Source organism: Caloenas nicobarica, chromosome 2, assembly GCF_036013445.1.
Source record: "Caloenas nicobarica isolate bCalNic1 chromosome 2, bCalNic1.hap1, whole genome shotgun sequence".
NCBI lineage: Eukaryota > Metazoa > Chordata > Aves > Columbiformes > Columbidae > Caloenas > Caloenas nicobarica.
Genome location: NC_088246.1, coordinates 131694175 through 131714605, shown reverse-complemented (window position 1 = coordinate 131714605; position 20431 = coordinate 131694175).

The window sequence follows — 20431 nt, the reverse complement described above, 5'->3', positions numbered from 1 at the left end:
GGCTTTCAGGGTAGCATGCATCTTGCTCTTACAGAATCAGTGATTACTAAAAATTTGGAGACCTTTTTGCTACTTCATGTTTCTCATGGGTATAATTCACTCTCCTCCCAGCAGATGAGGAGCCTTTGTTCTAAAAATTTGCTGTTTTCTAGGGTCTGACTCCATAAAAGAGTCAGGAAAAAGCCAAGTCTTTCAGTTCCCACAGAACCGGGCAATTTCCAGAGGCATTTGGCACCTGGCAGACTCGAGTTATTCGGACAGCAGCATACAAAAATAATAGAATAGTTTTGGTTGGAAAAGACCTGTAGGATCATCGAGTCCGACTGTTAACCTAACACTACCTCTTGCAGACCATGTTTCTCAGGGGTATGTTACCTGCCTAACTGGCAACCGAAGCAGAAATTCTACTGTTCCTTATCCTCAGTAGTCAGTTCAGAAAGCTCAGAAATAGGCTCAGTCTGTGCTTTGGGAGTACCTGTCAGTATGCAGAATAGAAATGGCATAACTGTCACCTCCCATGGAAAACAAGAACAAAAGGAAGAGTCAAACCCATTCCTTGACAACTCTTGTCCTAAGAGCAAGATTGCGTGGGGGAGGTCACATATTAGCATGATTTCTAACTGTTTTCCAAATGTGGGGTTGACTAATAATTGATGTAATCACAAGCCATAAAGTTCTGTGCAGCCTGAGGTAAAGTGCAATGAAGGTAAGACAGAGCATTTCCTGGCATAAATCCAACAAAAGAGTTCCTGCTCCCAACAGGCACAGATGGGATCACAGAGACCTCAGTATGGAGCTCATCGACCCACCTGAACTCTGTAATATCATTTCGGTGTTATTAAGTCACTCCAAGGCTCCTGTCTCAGTGAAGAGGTCTCGGTCTGTTCACCTGCATATCACACATGAGAAGCTTCTCAAAGGAAATCTGGTAGTATTTACACACGTATATACAGAAATGCACTTTAAACCTAGTTTAGCATTATCACTAGCAACCTCCCAAGAACAGAGATGTTGCAGCAGCTGGTGAGCTGGTCTCTGATCTTCGGTCTTGTTAGTTCACAGCTGTTCCTCTTAGTTCCTGAGCTGGCAGCACCTGAAAACTGCTGGGGAGAGCTCAAATGATCTAAACCAACATTTTAGTTTCCTTCAGCAGCCTGATTTTTTCCTGATTTTGTTTCCCCAATTTAGATAAGAGTTGGTAAATAGGTGCTTATGGAACCAAGCAACCTTTATATGTAGTTTTAATAATTAGCTAATGTTGCACACTGGAAGAATATCTATATATGTCTTTAATATTATTAGTTTTAGAAGGGTTGAGTTTGCTTTCTTGACAGCAGTTAATATTTGTTTTATTTTTTAGATTGTGCCATCTTTGAGATGGAGATTTTGTCAAGCTTCTGTTTGCAAAGCACCATGAATAGTTTAGTTCCCTGTTTATCATGCATCCCACACCTCTCATCCTGGATCTCAGAGCACTTTCAAAGATGAGCATATGCCATATTTTACAGATGTGGATCTAAGGTGCAAACTTGCACTGAGGAATAAGGCAGGAATCAGGACCAAGGCTCAGGATTGGCAGTCTGCCTGTCTAGCAGACTACTGAGTGCACTGCGGCGAAGACTGTATTTGGCTTCTTAAGGACTCAGAACCCAAATTGTCATCAGTTGTGGACCTATAACACTCATTAATCAGGAGGAATTATGCTAAAAAGAAAATAGAACCCTCAGGTATCATCTCAGAAGATCTTCTCGACAAATTCTGGGGGTCCGTGAATGAAGAACTTGCACAGAAAAAGCCTCATCACTAAGTGAATGGGGTATCTGATACGACTTGAAGGATGAGAATTCAGATGGTTAATTTTATATCAGAGTTATCATCTGCAATTGCACACTGACCTGTCAACAACTCATCACACTGGAAGTTTCTGTTCTCGCATTGACACATGTAGCACTGATTTCCAAAAGAACAGATGTTCCAATGAACGGGAACTGCAGCTGCATTGGGGCTGTAGAGCTGGAGAAGAGGGTGCAGATTTCTGTCCCCAGCTGTCCCAGCACCGCCCAGTTTACAGGGGAGCATATAAATTCACCTAATCGAAGTCATAGTCACAGGATTTAAAAGATTTAGCCATCAGCAGCAGCATTTTTAAAGGGTCTTTGGATAATAAAGGAACCTCAGGAGCTCTTGTTCCCTCTTCTGTCTCTCCCTTCCTAGCACGAGGAAAGGGCTGAGCCACAACAGATTTTAAAAATCAGAATGGGAGTAGCCAGGATGAATGACTGCAGGAGTACGGAATCCCCTCCTCCTTGGCCTAAAATGACAATGAAACCGAATCCTTCTGCAAGTGTACACAAAGCCCTTGATCTCCCTGACAGTACTTTACTACATGCATTTTATTGGTGGGTAGCTGCTTGTTGTTCTCGTCTCTCTGGCCTTCTCCAGTTCTCCATGGAACAGCAGAAAGTTTCCCATTTCCTGCAGAGAGAGTTGAGCAAAAATTTTAAGCTGGATTGTTTTCCAGTTAATAGGCAGAGGGTTGGTTTCAAAACACTATGTAAAAAAAGAAACGCACTTGGTAAAATCTCTTTACCCTTTCCCAGAAACATCCAGCATTCCCCCACTCTAAGCTGCACCCCATAAGCAGGTATGATTTTCTTTGCCCACGTGAGAATGGCCTTTGCAACCCCAGAGTAAAGTCAGCAGAGGCTGGAAGGTTATTTTTAATGATGGTGAAGACAGGGACTATGTCAGAGCCCTGAACAGAACATTGCATGGTGATTCTGTGTGCTTGGGGGGGGCATCATTCTGTGACTGGTGGGAACAGATAGTGGCTGTCATTCACGCAGCCTTCCTGCTCAAACACAGCAAGTTACCTGCCCTGAGCAATAGTGTTTGGTGCCTATATTTGGTATAGCTCCCCGAGAACACCTCCAGAAGGACTGGAAGGAGAGAAGCATGTCCTGAGCAGCAGCTAGCTCTGCCTTTCCCTCCCCACAGCTGATGAACCTCGTGCTGAAGCCGTAAGGTACTGTCAGGATGAGACACAGAGAAATGTGGCTTCCCCTCTGGGTATTTACCTCTTGTGCAAGTCCCTTTCTGTTTGTAACCGCATTCCTGAGACGTGATATGGGCTGAGCAAGCGTGTGTGTTGGTAGATGAGATGTGTCTGAAGTGTTTTGGTGGTATGATTTCTATTATTCCACATGAATGGCACTGGCTTTCGTTTTTTATCATACAGCTTGTTATTTGCTTTATGGAGTTAGTCATGGTTGGCTGTGCACTTTTGTGCTTGGTGTTTTAACTCCAAAGCACTTCGGTACAAAGGAAATTTAAAAAACAACAATGAAAATGTTTCTAATCTGTTTTTAATTAAATAGACCTCAATAATTGATTTATGAGAAGAGGGAAAGCAAAACAGAGTGATTGCTAACCTGAAAATATAACTTATTTAAGGGTCAAACTTTCCTTTATTTATGATAAGCAGGATCTAGGGGAGCCTGAATGCCCATGAAGTTTTTTCCAACAGCACCCAATAAATGAGAGGAAAATTAACCTGGATAAAACAGTTTATGCCTCTCAATACAATATATTAAAAATATCTTCATACATTAAAACAGATCACCTAAGCCTGCTTATTTACTTTTGTTTATGATTATATGTGCAGCCTAGATTTTCTTTTTTATAAGGCACTGGTACCTGTTAAAAATGTTCAAGGGCAATAATAATAAAGTCAATATAGCCTAATTCCCTGTTTTAAAGTTTCCACCCCCTGCCATACTCTCAATTCACTGTAGTTGAACTAGACTGGAGATAGATTTGGGTTTTTAAAATTTATTTAGGTTTAAAGATAGGAGGTCTTCATATGTGGTTCAAAGCAAAGAAGACATATTTAAATATGATAGGGAGAAATAAATCAAAATGTGACATCCGTCCGTGGTGCAAAAACTGAATTATTTATTACCTAAAATATACCTGATTTTTTTGAAATTGAAAGACTGCACTCCATCTAGGCTCTGATGAAGACAGGTGTTTGTCCATTGACTTCAACAGAACCTGAATTTAATCCAATATTGTACCCCCAAGCCATGTAGCTAGCTAGATCAAATATGTGTGATAACCCAAGTACTGAACTTTTTTTGCCTTGTATTATCATAAACTGACAATTTATTGCAAACCAACCTTGACTGCCTCCTATACGGAAATAAAATCTAAAGTAAAAGAAATGCAGAAATTTTTTCTTGTCAAGGAAGATGGACCAGTCCAGAGGGCAGCACAACAACTGTACTCCAACCAGCTTTTACATGCAGCCTTATTAACCAAGTCCCCAGTTGTCCTATCACTGAGGCTGTTGGTGACTGAAAGTTCAGCTGCAGTGGGAATCGTTTACAGATGCACTAGAAATAGCGTAGGTAAGTCTCTGGTAAGCAGAGACTACATTTCCCATGTACAATACACAGTAGGAGTAAATAATTAAGTAAGCACAGAAAATAAATAGTTCCTTACAAAAGAAAAGTCACCAGGCCTAAGGCTGTGCAGTCCATTTATGCAGCTCACTTCAACAAAGCTGCTCTTATTATCGTGAAATATTTGTTGCATGTGATCAACACAGCTCTGAGAAAGATGTTGCTACTATTTCTATGTTTCTTCTAACTCATAGACAAAAAAACCCAGGGCCAGAATGCTAATAGCACTGACCTAGTTAAAATATACCAGAAAAGACGAGATTTTTCTGACATCTTCTGAAAATCTAATCCCAACTGGGCACAATTATCTTGAATATCACCTTTCGAATAATTTTGAAGCTGGTTTTGAAATACCAGCAGATTGATCATCCTCTTCTGAAGACCTATGAGAGTAAGTGGCTTCTTGAGGAGGAAGGACAGTGTGAAGGCCTTGACACTCTTACGTACAAAATTTTGTGGCAGATTTTGCAGGCATCTGAAGGTAAGGGCAGCAGACTTGTGTCCTTTCCCTCTGCACCAGTTGTACTCCTAATTGTTTGGTTTGCACAAGAGATGATGCAAATTTCCACACAGTTTTCAAAAAGATAGTGAAAACATTTTCATGAAACAAAACTTTGTGAGAAATCAGAGACTTGATGACTTCCATCATTTTTTTGGATATTTTCTTTTAAAATTTGGTGTACCAAAAAACTCTAACAAACCCTTCCCAAGTAAATAATGATTTGCTTTCTTCCTGCAAACAGAAGCCCTTCACATTTTGTTTCAGCTGAAGAATAAACACAAAATAGAAGTTTTGCAAAATCTGGAAAAAGGGACAGTACTGGCTTTTTTGAATAGAGTTAAACATTTATATATATATAATGTATTTTATATATTATATCATTATATATGCACACTGTGCTTAAATATTATATATATACTTGTGTGTGAATGGGTCCAAACTACATATATTTTGGTATTTATATCTGTGTGCTTTTAAATATATGTATACAAGTGATGTATCTGCCAATTCGAAAGCAGAAAATTATTTTAAGAAGCACCTACATTCTACATTCATACCCAAGTTTTTAAATGTCTTACTTTGGGGCAAACTAGGTATGGAAACATCTCTCTGCACCCCAGATCTAACACAAAAGTGTCTTAAAGTCCACAGACAGCCAGCTTATCAAAGCAGAAGATTGCCCATGTAAATCTCCATTTCCAGGCATGTTCAGAAGCACTTTGATCTTAGTCACTTGAACTATTTCCTACTCCAGACATTTTGGGACTCTGAATCTGGATACTCCCTTTCTCCCAAGGAGAGGATACCCTATCCTGTAGACATTCAGGGATTCTTACTGGTTTGAGCAAGATACAAAGTACTGGTGAAGGAGAAATTCCTGATGACAAAAATCTGCTTTGTACTCGGTAGCTAAGACTGGAGTTCAACTTCTTCCTCTGCACCTTGCTTCGGTGAATGCCATGAGCCACCAAGCTGTAGTTTCTGCTGAAGCAGCACGTCATCCAGCACTCCAGCTGGTCCTCTTCACTTTGGACAGATCTGTTCAGCACTCACTAAATCAGTGAGAAAGTATTCCTGTTACCTAGTGCTTAGGGTACTTGTGGGGTAGGATAGAAGGAGCCCAGCGTTCCAAGTTTTTTCCTTAAAATAGTGAAATATCAATATCAGATAAGCAAGGGGCAGTTATTAATGTTCACTTTTGTACTCTCTGAACCACTGAATATTAAATTATTCTGTACAAACTGGAATGGTAGCTCAGTGACTTCCATGTTTTGGTGGCCAAAGCATTCTTTGAATGTGGTATATTCTACCTGCTAATCAAAGACATTGCCAGTGCAACAAAAATTCATATTGATCTCACCCTGTACATCTTACAATTCAGTCTAGTCTGCAAAAGCACGTGGGAAGTACAGCAACTGAATACAGTGTACATATGCCACCCTCCCCATGAGGAAACAGAAGTCTCCTTACTGAGAAGGAAACTACCTTCCTTCGTGACGACTGCACTCGAGTGATGAACTTCCCTCTGAGCAACAGGTGATGTAAGCCTGAGAAATGTATGACCATGACATAATCAGTATCTTTACAGAAAGGCTCATTCTCTTGGGCTCTTGGAGTCAGAAACTACCTGTTGTATCTGAAGTGAAGAGGGAACTATGTTCTAACAAGTACCTTAGTTCCTTGTTAATCATATTTTAAAAAGGGAGTCTTTTGCTGTCTTCTTTAATCCAGAACTTGGATTATAATATCACACACAACTCAGAGCTTCTGTGGCCTCTCAGCTCTGTTTTTGCTTGCATATTTGCTTTCCCTGGTTTAATCTTTTATTTTTGTTTGATAACTTGGATCCATTCATATTCATTCTGTCATATTTTCAAGAGAAAAAAACCAAAATTTGAGAACAAAAAGGGTGAGCACATTGGAAACAAAATTAGCAGTTTTATTTTATTGCTTAAGGTCTTCACCAAGGAACAATTTGCACAACATTGCTGAAAGGCAAAGAAATTTTAACACAAAAACAGTCAACAGTTTGATAAAACCCAGACCTCCTGTGTTATGCAATTAGAGGTTAGACAGGGTGATAAGAACTTTACCTTGGGAGATATTAATCAGATTTTGGATTAACTTAAAATATGCTTCCTGTGCATTTCTTGCCAGGTGAAGGTCCTTCAATGTTTCCTCTGGTGCAGAGGAAGAGAAAACCCTTCCCCAAAGTGAGGTGACTCCACAAACCCAGATATGCTATCAGGAGGCTTTCTCCAAACTCCATAATTCTGTGATTTTTCTTCTAGCAGCCAGGAAAGCCAGTGGTACGAATTCCCACACGTGCTAGTTTGATGTGAATTCTGTTATTATTAATTATTTATACAACACCGTGCGTGTGCATGATTCTTTATGGACGAAAGGTAATATCCCCCAAGAGCTTGCAAACCAAATGGCCCAGTGGTACAAACACTTCTTTAGCTTTCCTAAGGACACACTGCCTGGAGTAATCCACTGATGTCAGTGGGCTACTTACGCACTGGTAAGTGCTCTGCTGGGTAGGAAGTGTTTGTGGGATTAGGCTATCGTTAAACCATGACACAGTCATGGGTGATGAGGGAAGGGAGGGCAAGCGTTCTAGCAATAGGATCATGCTGTTCCTTTGGTTATAATGAAGTTGTCAAGGAGTTAGGGCATTTTTAATGCTTTATGCTATTTGTGATCCTGTTACCAAGAAGGAAAAGCTCAGGTTTACAGGCCACATGGAAGAAGTGAGCTGCCGAGGAGGAAGACTCACTTCAAGCAGGGGGAGAGGCACAGCCTGTTATGTGAGAAAGAAGACTCCAGAGGTAAGGAGGAATGCACAAGTAGAGATGCTAACCATATGCTCGGAGAGTCTTCATACTCTGCTGCAGCTAGCATGTGTCTGCTACATCCTTGAGAGCTTTTTTTTTTTTTTTTAATTGAGGGCATTTTCAGAAGTTTCCCAGTACATTTCCAGTTCTTGGCAAGACCCAGACACATCTGTGACATTTAGCTGATATCCTCCTTAGTGAAGGGAAGGTTGCCAATGAATCCTTGTGCAACTGTTTATGCTACAAACCAAAGCATACAACTGCCAGTTTCACTCTTACAACACAGAGAGCTTTTTTCCTCCTTAACTGAAAGTGTGGAACACAACAGAGTCTTTAAATACTGAGAAAACAACCAGCTGAAACAAGTAGTAAGAGAGACATCAAGGATGACAGGCAGTAGGCCCTCTGCCCAGTGAGACACGCAGCCAGGGCATGCTCTATTTTTAAAAGCAACTTACAGACTTCAGGAAGACTATAGGATTTGGGGGGCAGGAGAGAAGTTGTTCCTGGATTACAAGACACTTCAGAGAAATACATCCATGGGGAAGGGAGGCTGCCTTTGGGGTACTGGCACAGACGAGCTGTGGGGTTGGGATGAGACCCCAGAACAAGCCAGGAGAGAGGGCCAAGTTGCTGGTCTGGTCTCCTTGGAAATCTGTCCTAGGAGGCTGTTTCAGGTGAAGGCTTTTGCATGGAAATGTGGGTCTGTCTCTCTGTGGGCACAAGCCCACGGTAGAGTTGGGGTGAGCAGCAGACTGGAGCATCAGCAGTTCCACCCCACCAAGGGCTGTATGAACGGACCAAGTGGCTGGAGAAAAACCCTGCCTTTCAGGAGAGTAGTGTAGAAACCCATAAACTCACTGCAGTTTTGGTTTTCTGCCAGCTCCAAGAGTTAAAATCTGGGAAAAAATAATTGTGAAATTATCAAAGTTATGGAAATAAGCAGGGAATCTCAAACAGGCATTTAGCTTCCAGCTACTTTCTGCAGTATGAATATTTGGATTTTTCAGCATTTTGTGGGAACCGAATGGATGCCACAATGGTGAAATGAACTGAGAGACACCTCGCCCCTGCACTTGAAGGGTGAGGATGGCACTTGCACAGAAACAGATGTCACCAACCCCCACTTTTCTGATTCCTCCCCCCAATTTAATCTCTCTGTGATTTGTGAGACTTTTCTCTTTCCTGAGCTGGTCTGTGATAAGTGACTAAATTAGTTTCCATACATTTTTTAAAGTTTTTAAATACTTCTGTCAGATCACAAAGAACACTTGAAGCAAACAGATACGTGTAGGCAGATCCGTAGATTATAGAACTCGGATACTCTAAATTTTCTCTCTCTTCTCTTCTTGATGTTTAACCTGTTCCAGACATTATTACTGTTTTCTCTTACAAGTTTCACATTTTTTAACCTGAATCTTTATACTTTATTAGTAATATGCTTTGAATTCTACATAAAAAGAACTGGTGATGTAAATAGCCAGATCTCCCTGTCTGACAAATCTTTTACATATGACAAATATAAAACTAACCAAGAGATAGTCTGGTTCTGAGCTTGTTGTCTTTACTGTACAGACAGCTTTTGATGTGAGAACCCTGTATATATTTACTCAGTTCACCTGACACTTGAGATCAGGATTTTATTGGTACCAGGTACTCCAGACTGTCAGTCACAGCGAAGTGAGCCATTGTCCTCACAGGTAATTAGCATGCCTCTCCCCTCTTAGAGGCATGTTTTCAAAGTTGCTTCTGACCTCTGGAATGAATGGCGTCACGCATACTTTAGCTGCAACTCATACAAAATAATATTAGATGCACCACCAAGAAGCACTCACTCCTACTTGCAGTCAAAGATAGAACTGATGCTTCACAGATCCCAGTGGCAGCTCCTAGTCCTCCCTGACCCTCAGCGGGCGGCTCTCAGTAGTATGTAGGTGCTTGACATGCTTGAAAATGCTGGCATGGTCTGGTATTTCACCAGTTGTGACCAGGTCCTCTGTAGTGGAGTGGAGGGTCCAGAAAGAAGACAAGAGATGCAGTAGGCCCTGAGCGAGGAAGGGAATGGCCCTTCCAACTCAACAGATGGCTGTGCTGCTCCTGCCAACAGCCCTGGGAGTATCATGGCCTCATGACACAGCCAGCAGCCAAGGGGAAAATTCACAGGGAACCCTCTTCCTTCTGACCCTTGAGAATAAGCATGACATGGGACATCACCTTAGACCAGGCAGATGCAGCCTCTGAGTGCGTTTTCAGCTTCTCTTAACATCACTGCCACACTGCAGCTACAGAATTTTACGTTAGCTTTTGTACCAAATTACCAACAGAAATCCCAAGATATTCAGTCTCAAAAGCATACTTAAAGAGGGAATATTGTCTGGATGTAATTTAGCTGCCATTGCCCAGCAATTCCATAGATCCCTTTGACTTGTGACATTAAATATATGGAGTGAACTCATGAATGGATTAACATACGCAGTCCTATAATTAACCATGTTATTAAATTTGCTAAGTAGTTGGGGGAAAGGGGCTTGTTTGCCATCTGTTTAAAAAGTATCTCTCTTTCCACTGAAATCTGGATATAAAAAAACCCAGACATGTGGGCATAACTGCCTTACATACATTACTGGGATTATTTCCCCTGAGTTAACCAAAGACAAGCATGATTCATATATCAGTAGAATGTTGCGCAAAAATGTGCATAGCATTTTTTCGCATAATGTTCCTTTTCCTTCCCATTGTAAATTATTAATCATGTAAACGTCATGAATTACAGGGTTTTGTTGGTCTGGGGTTTTTATTTTTTCATCATGGCCCTGAAAACTACATAAAGGAAGAGTAATTATACCGGGCAGTATAGTAAATCCTTCCATGAAAATTATTTTTTAATCCTACTCTTGTCTCAGTGTAACCACACAGCCATTTGCTTCAGTTTCCCTAGAAAACTTGCAGTAACTGAACTCTGATTTTAAAACCCAGACAAACACACACACACATACACATTCCCACTGACTTCAGATAGAAAGAACATTTGTAGAGGAAGAGGGAAAAATTGGCAATGGGTAGAACAGAGATCCATATTAAATTTTTAATCACTAGCCTCCGTTAATGTGGAAATTGTCTTCAAAACATGGAAACGAGCTGCATTCTAAAAAGCCTGGAGTAAGACCCTAATTCACAAACTCCAGCAGAGCTCCGTCACTCACGCAGGAGTGCCTTGAAAGCTTGTGCTGTGAGAGCAGAAGAAAGAGAGAGCATATAAGAAAAGACTCACCCCAAACTGCAGGACCCCAGAGAATGGGAAGCCCTCCAATATGGTAACTGAGCAGGACCATAAGTTAATATTTCTATGTAGAGCCTTACTTTTAATGCCATGTTTCTTTAGAGTGATGAGCAAGCATTTGTGTTTTCCAATCAACCATTTAGCAACAGTTCCTGTAACATGCAGACCATGCATTTTAATAGCTTTTTTCCAAAAGCATAGTTGAAAACAAGGGAATCTGGATCTGAGTGGTTTTCCATTTGCTTTAGGCTGCCTGAGAGGATGTTCAGTTAATTCAAAGGCAGAGACCCACTCCAATATCATAATAATGAGTAAGGGTTCATTCTCACATCCACAAGGATTAAATATAGAAGTTGCAATAAAGCAATGGAGAAGGCACAGCATAAACCAACAGGAGCACATAAAGGAAGGGAGCCGTTAGGTACATCAACATGTACAGTCTAACGTCAGGCTTCCCATACAGTCATCAGAGAGGGTGAAGCTTTAAGTGTGGGTGCTCTGACTCACTGCCTGGAGGAGCTCAGGGGATGCACAGGACATTAACTGCACAGGAGCTGAACACAAATACTCCCCAGAAGGTGTGGAGTTTGCATTTCTTTCTATTTGCCACTGTCCCCATGTCCTCCGTGAGCTCCTCCAAGCCACATTATAGAAGACCAAGAAACTTTCTAATTTACCCCAGACAGAAGCAGCTGCTATCAGTGATTCAGACTAAAGTTTCTCTGGCTATGTCCTCCTCTTTGGTAGTGATAAAAAACAAGTTATATGTTGGCTGCTCATCCCTGCACAGAAGAAAGTGGCCAAGACAAACTAGCTGGGTAAAAAAAAAAAAAAAAAAGAACATGAAAGCCAAAAAAGAAACTCCCTACTAAGGACCTTCATCCATCTGTTTTTCTTTAAGGATGCTTCAACATTAGCTAAATATCACTTATTTACACCTGAAGAAGTTAAATGATCTTGTTCCCATGAACTCTCTTACAAATGCTGTCCTGGCCTGTGATTTATATAAAAGTAGCTGTTCCCTTAATTTTACTCACAATAGCTTTGTTCTTACCGTATGAACCTGCTTTGTCAGTATTTGCTTTGATTTATGGAAGATTTCAAACTACCAAAATAACTATCCCTTTTCTTTTCATTAAAGCTAATCCCCACAAAGACACTTTCATCTGCTGATTAGTCATGCTCCAGCAATCCTTGCTAACCAGAGGCTAAGTTATTGATGTGTTAAAGATGTAATCGCAGAGATTCAAGACCACTGAAGAAAATGCAATGTGTTGTTTGACAGTGTCAGAATTTAACAGTGTCTGGCCTTATTGAACCAGCCTGAGTAGCACATGCTCAGCAGCATTATCAAATCACTTCAGTTAGGGTACAGGCAAGAAAGGTCTTGTTAGAAAGTGTTTCAAGTTTGCACAGACACACTGATTTCCAAAATACTTCAGGGAAGTGGAACACCCACCTTATTCAGCAGGAAAAAAACAAACTCTGGCATTTCTCTAAACTGCACCGAGGTTTCTGAGGCAAAGGAGCAATACATTTTCCATTATAACTTGTACACATAATTCTGAAAAATTCCCTGTCATGGCTTATATTTCCCAGGCCTTGTCTCATTTGCATGTTTGTTTAGAAACCATCTAAGCAAACCCTTCTTGCATACTTTAAAGCGTAGGCAATTCTGACCACTGTGAAACAAAACTCTCTTCCTGGCCATTGCTGTCTCTAAGTGGTTTTACATTTAGATGATGACAAGCCATGATGACAAGCTCATATACTATGGCAGCAGTTTTCAGTGAATTCACAAAGATGATAATCCCAAATATTTAACTTAATAAATGTGCTAAGGAGAATAAAGACTTGTGGACCTCTACGTCCCAGCTGAGAGCTAACAGAAGCCTTCAAGACTAATCCACCACTCAGCAAGGCAGCTTGTATTACATCTCAGTAAAGGGAACATGACAAGCCTGAACCTCCACTTCCAACAATCAGCACCTCCCTGGCACAGCTGTGATTAGCAGCTACATGACGCACATTTAAGTTCATCAGAATACATCCTCGTCACAGGTACATCACGACTTCCTCAGATATACGAATATTCATGGCTGATGCTTCACTATCTTGGCCCTAATAGCTTTGTGCTTTTTAGGAAATTAAACATGAGTGAGACCTGCACTAAATCTCCACTGGCTTTACTACTGGCATGTAGAGGTTTCCAAGTAATTATCAGCTTAAGTCTTGTGTGATCACTTTTTGGGGGACAAACATATATTCAACTACTATTATCCATAATTATCTAGATGTTATAAGACCCACTTGACTCAGGTATTCTCCGTCATCAGCGGACAATTGTAGATTGGTGACAGCAGGAGGCCACTGTGGTTGGCACAGTCAGCCTGGGCCTGAAAATGGGTTAGCTGTTTTTGTGTAGTATGGAGCCTGAACAGATGCATCCTGCTGAGCTTGAGCTGTCTGCCTTCAGGGCTAGGCCAGGTGTCACTGCATCGTGTCCCCAGACCGAAGTGGGTGGCAGCACTGAGATTCCTACGTAGAGGCTTGAGAGGATCCCAACATGGCTGACACCGTTGCACCAGGGTGGGACCCGGCTCTGTGCCCCTGCCGAAGCATCTCTGCAGGAGTCTTTCTGAACTCACCCTGTGCTGTTCCTTCTCTCAGAGCCTCGTTACACAAATAGCCAGGCACTGACTGCACTTAGATGCCAATTTTGTCCCATTTTTGAAATGGCATGTGAGTCCACACTCCCTCATCACTGTCTCTGTTAGATGAGCTACAGGCTGCTCCAGGTTTGGACCCTCTGTTCCATAATCTTAACATTACTTATGTTTGACCTGGATCAGTATAGCCATGTACATGCCTTTCCTTTTGTCTGTCAATCTCAGGTGCTCTTCACTGATAGACTTGATCCTCATTTCCAGGCTTTATGCCTTCCTTTCATGTCCAGTGCTAGAAGACACTGATGATGCTCTTTCTGCCCTGTCCAGCCTTGTATTCATAGCACTTCTTTGTATCACTGATTTTTTCCTGCACAGTTGACCCTTCACCCATATTGTGGCGGTGCCCCTTATTTTGTAGCACAAACTCATCATCTGTTCTTGCTGTTTAGTAAATCTGTGAGCCATATCCATGAGGAATCCTCCATTCCTCATGGATATTAGACACAGAGCAATATGTACAGGATTCATGGCAGCCAGCTTTCTGCCTACTTTCTAGCAGCTGCTTCTTCATCTGGTGTATTTCTAGACGGATGGCGTCCAGTTCCAGGGCAAATACTGCTCCTCTAGGAATGTTCTTGGAATCCTCTGGCTGATCTTGGTTTGCAAGCCCAAATCCACTGAGCACATATAAATTGGTCCATGGCTAATTTGTGCTGGAAAGGCCCGCTGAATATAGCAAGACGCCAGGAACACAAATCTTCGAGATCCTCTTTTCGACTGAAATGTCGTCTTCTCAGTCACTCATCTACCTTTTGGCTTTGTCCTGGCCAGCTAAGACTGATGATTGCTCCATGCAGCATATCAAAGACTTACTCCATCCAGGTGTAATTTGTGTTTGGGAGGGGAGGGGAGTTGTACTCTGCATCACTATCAGAGCTAGCCCTGCAGGTTGCCTGCTGGATGATGCCCTCTCAGTCCTGTGTCAGCCATTTTGTTTGGTATTATTATAACAAAATAAAGCTAAATGAGCCTATCAAAGTTTTGCTGCTCATATATAGTAGGGTTTTGTGTTATCTGCAGTTGGGATAGTCTGACCTTAGGCTGCATGGCAAATGAAAAACATTATTTCAATGCCAAACTACATCAAGTCTTCTCTGATTTCACTCATATTCTGTGATTGCACATTGAAGGCAACGGTTTGTTTCCTATATTTTGTGCAGCCTAAATGGAAGACTTAAGAACCGGACTTCCATTTTGAAATACCTTTATTTCTTCACTTTTGGAAAATGACAAATTACTGTGAGCAATTGATCAGATTAAAATACACAAAAGCACTCATAACCTGTAGATGTCAAATTCCAAGGCAATTAGGCAATTACCAGTGAAGAAAGACAGCACAGAGGAAAAGCATGTTTTCACTGTGACCTGGCAGTTCACTGACTCAGAGACAGCCTATCTGTACCAGATCTGTAAAGCAATCCGGAATATTTCAACCAGCTGGGATGGATAATGCTGACACACATGAGACAGCGCCAATAGTTGTATCTCACAGAGGCAGTAATAGCACTCAGTGTAACTAACAGGTGTCACGTCATTCCAGAGGTTTTGAATGATCCCATCCTAGTTTTATTCTAATGAAAAACAGTTTGGTTTGCATCCACACTGACTGTCCTAGGCCTATGATTGCTGGGAGTCGGTAGGTACTGACTACACAGGTGATCAGTTTCTATGGCTCTTTGAGTGGCCCTTCATCCTCGTGGCAGTGCCTGGACAATTGCGTGTGGGTACGGTGAGGAGCACGCCTTGTTCCTTTAGCCCAGGCAGCATCGTGCACTCTGGTGCTGAGGTAAGCACCTGGTTCCTTCACTGCTACTTGACAGATCTCCTTGAGAATGAACACCTGCTTCTTTCTCAGAGGACATCCCATCCACCAGTTTGTGAATGCTGATGTACGTCTCTCTGCTGATGGCTTGTTAACCTTTTCTCTTCTTGTTACCCAAGGTGATTTTACAGACGTCCTGATAAGATCATATTTCTTGATGACAGTATGGCCAGAAAGGTACCCATTAGGTGGCCTCCTGAGTCCTCCTCTCTTCTCTCAGGTTGATTCTCTTTACAGACAGTTGCCTTGGAGCAGGGGAGACTTATCCTGTGTCACAGGTGTCACTAGCAATAGTCAGACCTCTTCAAAGTGGTACACAAATACAGCGTGAACAGCGGAATGCTTCTGCCTCTACATGACCTGGTGCACAGCTAACAGATTCTCTGTGGTGGCACCTGAGGAAGCACTCATGAGGACCTTCAGGCTCAGAGAAACCTTTGCCCATCCTGGGCAGGCTACTTTCTCTGTGGAGTGCTTGGGCATGCTCTTTGTCCCACTTCCTTTCTCTTTTTCCCCACAAGGTGTGGAGTTTGAATCCAGTAGTTTTCCAGTATGGCTCCTGTGGTCTTCTAAAGCATGCTGGTTCTATGACTAATGAAGTGGAAGTGGAATTAGCAAAAATCATTTCACTTTTTCTGACACAAGTAGCTATATCAATACTAGTACCTCAAGCTCTGCCAATCCTAAGCCCCAGAAGCATGTTCTGGGTACTCCCATACTCCTGAACGTTGTTGCTCACCAAAGCATGGAATACGCACATTCACTCTACCTGAGACATCTGGCCCATGGCCTATGCCATCCCCTGATACATGCTGGGAAGATTTTAGGAGAATGCTACTTGGCATTAGTCAGAACTGTGCCAGGCACCCCAACAACAATTTAACAGCACAAACACATTTTGGTGCCTGGGAATGTTCTTTGGTACTATCTAATTTATTAGCACAGGAATAGCCAGCATGTCTGGAATAGATCTCATTCTTTCCATTATATTACTCAAAGAAACCTGAGCACTTTTTATGCCCGTTCCAGTCTAAGAGCTCCAAGATTCAAAATGTCATTACTCAAAGGCAGTAATTCTGACTGCTAAAAAAGTGCTTGTGGACAGCACTTCTGTGGGCATTTATGTTAGTACCACGTCATCACATGCATGGGCATAGAAATTGACTATATGTGAGAAAGAAATTGTAGATAATTTGAATGACATCACAGAGATTTTTCTTTGTTTTTCAGGGCACATCCAGCACTTGGTGATATGACTGGAAGTCATGACATTCTGCTCAGGTTTGGAAGCCTATAGGACAGGAATTTCTGGTCTCACCTCTTGTTCATACCCTTTGGCTATTCACTGCATAGAAATTGTGACTACCTGTTGACAGACTTGTGGAGAAGGTAGGGTGAATCATACTTGTAACATGAATATGTCTTTTATTCCAGGATGTTCTTTCATTGGAGAAGTTCATAGCGGCAGGTTTGGTCTATGGAGCCTGGATCTGATGTTATGCTGCCTATATAACTTCTGCTGTAACCTGTAATTTCACTGGTGGATTTATCTCTTTCATGTGCCTTGAAAAAGAAGCACAGCTTAAGTGATTCCAAGTGGGCATGTTGAAGCCTTGCTGGTGTAGGCACCACAGTGCCATCCCATTCTTTGGCAATGGCAGAAGATCCTCAAGGCTAATAGAAATCCATGAATGGTAGCAGAGGTTTTGCCTGGTGCCTCTTAATTATTAAAGCTGGTAGGATATCTGTAAGCTATGGTGCCTCTACCTCCCCCACTCCAATTATTGCTCAGAGTTAAGTGCCTTCAGTTTATTGCTGAAGAACTTCATATCACTTTCCTTAGCAGATCTCATATCCCATACAAGGCACTGATTCACAGCTCTGAGTGCAAGTACAAGAAGGCATTCCAGCTGGGACTGGGAAAGAAAAAAACGTTAGCACTAGATTACTTCAAACCAGTTCACGCAGAGCATTTCCTCCCCTCGCGCTCCACCACCTACCACACCAGCTGGCTTCAGATTCATCCGATGAACACCCAGTTGAATGTATAGGACACACAACACTCACAGTGTACCTAAATGTGATAAAACTCAGTTCTTATCTCCATGTCAAAGGTCCCCAGGCTGTGGATCACAAATGTAAATGAGTGCAGCTGAATGTTTTTCCATTTTTGCTTTTGTTTTTGTCATGGGGTTTGAAGTGTTACATTCTGTAATATAACTTCCCTTTTCTAGTCACAAACAAATGACATCTGGCCACTTTCAATAATAAACTTGAAGAGAGGGGACATTTCCTTTTAGCTTGTTGGGCCCCTTCTTAAACTTCGAATTCTTATGAGAAGGAAAGCTTTTTTAAAAAATAATCCCCTAATGATTAAACTCACTGACCAAAAAAAAAAAACCAACAACAGCCTTTCCTTCCAGTCTCTGGGTACTATTTGCTTCATACAATCTCAAACATCCCGACACAGTTAATGTTTGAGGAGCTGTTTGCTGCTCCCACTCTCGTTCTTACATCATACAGGAAACCCTTGCAGGAAATGAATGTTCAGTCAGCCGCCTTCTCCCTCAACACCTTGGGCTTACAAGCCTAAGACAGAAAGCATACAAGGAAGAATTAAGGTGGGGTAAGAGCACCGGCGAGGCAGGCCAGGCACCAATAAATCACACACCTTGATTTTCCTGCCTGGTACAATGTTCAATTTTCTTTCCGGAGGTGCTTCTGTCAAATAACCTGGGTTTCACTGAGCAGGAAGCTTTCACTGCCTATCCCACACTGGGGCTTGTTGTTCAGGGTTGTGTGGGCTGGGTCTGCTTTGTGTCTGTGTCATCTCAGATGGCATTTTCAAAGGCATATAAAGAAATCAAATAATCACCTTCCATTTCATGTGAAAGAATGGGCTCCTAGCCCTTGATGTCTCCCCAGCTTGAACATTCTCGTCACCATAATGATGTGGTGTGGCTCTTTGTCCAGGCGGGAAGAGTGTGGTTTCGACCAGACTCGCCCAACAGTTTTTCACCCAGGAACAGATAATGGCTGGGGTTACGAAGATGAATAAAAATTGGGGAAGGCACTGTGAGCATTGGTAATGCGAAGCTCTTTTCTTCTTCAGTTCTTAGTCACCAGAAATACCAGACACCTCATTTTGAAGATTAGATTGTTCAGGCCAAACAGCTGCCAGTGGTGCAATGCGTACTAAATCCAGAAAGGGCAATTTAGTCACTGTATAAGGAAACGCGTGTCCTCCTCCTGGTGATCTCCAAGAGCTTCTTTCAGAGCTGATTCAGGACAAGGGAAGTATTTCCTACGGTTCCCGTGGCCCAGAGAGTGGTACCATCCCTGACACCACAGCTAGTTAAAGCTTTTTTAGGTAAATTATTTTTCTTTCTGCTGAAAATATGAATGTACTGAAGCTGATTTATGTTGAAAATATTGAAATTCTAAATGGAAATGTACCAGTTCTGACTCCACTTTTTGCCTGCCTGCCCAGGCAGCTGACTGATCAGCTCCCTTCTAGCTCCTTTGTCAGGTGTAGGACTTCTGTCTTGCAAAGTGCTCAGAAAAGCACCTTTCATTTTCAAAATACTAGGAAGGGCCACAGCAAGTCATCTGGTTTTGACCAAGCAAATTAGCAGCTATTGCCAAAGTAAAGCTAGTGAGGACAGCAGGAGCCAGACAAGAGGTTCAGGCTTCTGGACTGTCATCATCACAGTCTGAAACAAGAAAATTTATTTTTTTTTTAAAAAAAGGTATTGCACTTTTCACAGAATCACAGAATGTTAGGGATTGGAAGAGACCTCGAAAGATCATCTAGTCCAATCCCCCCACCGGATTAGGAACAGCTAGATGAGGTTACACAGGAATGTATCCAGGTGGGTTTTGAAGGTCTGCAGAGAAGGAGACATTCCATGAGCCCACAGAACAGCAGAAGGCCCTCAAAGTTTCTGTGGAAAAAGAGGCCGGTTTGTGATTTTCCTACTCAAGGGCACTGTCAGGCCACACCAGCCCCTGTGAGTTCACCAACACAGATTTGCCTCCTCCACAGGGTGCAAAGGGCACAGCAGTTTTGCTGTGGGGTGCAGCGTCTTCCAGCCCCCTCCTTTGGAGGTAAGTCACATTCCCCCGGGACTTCCTGAGATAACATTTCTGTTCAGGAAAATGCAAGTGAACCTCTTGCAGCACATGAAGAAAATTCTCTGCCTTGATCCTGTCATGTCCAACAGAGATGGAGATTTTTTACCTCTTGCCAGCATGTGGTCCCTGGGGCAGTACTAGGCTTAGCGGTGTGGCTATGCTGGTTTGAGAAGTCCTTAAATAATCTGAAACACTCACTGTAGAAGGCAGCGAGCTGGCAGGTCTGCTGATGCTAACATCACCAGGTCATATTTCAGACCACTTCCACACCCATCTTTATCTTGCAGTGGTCTATTTGGCAGGGAAACTACTCACCATTATTAAAAAAAAAAAAAAAAGGTAACAAAACCAAATAACAAGAGTAACAGAGTCACATGCTGCAGCAGCTGAGGTGTTTAAGGAACACAACAGCTATTGCATGAATCACAGCGCTATCGCGGGGATCATAGCACAGGGAACAAGTTTATACACAGCTCAGCATGCAACACTCCAAAGTCTTGGTGAGTTGTCAGTGCAGTCGGTAAGATTTTGGTTTTGGAATGTTACCTGGTAATCGGTGAGAGGAAAAATCTGATATGGATGTTGTCGCTCCCTGGCTGCCCTTGCTTACAAGGTTTGTCTCTTAGCATGTAACCAGTCACCCGACCCTCTGTCAAAGAGTGCA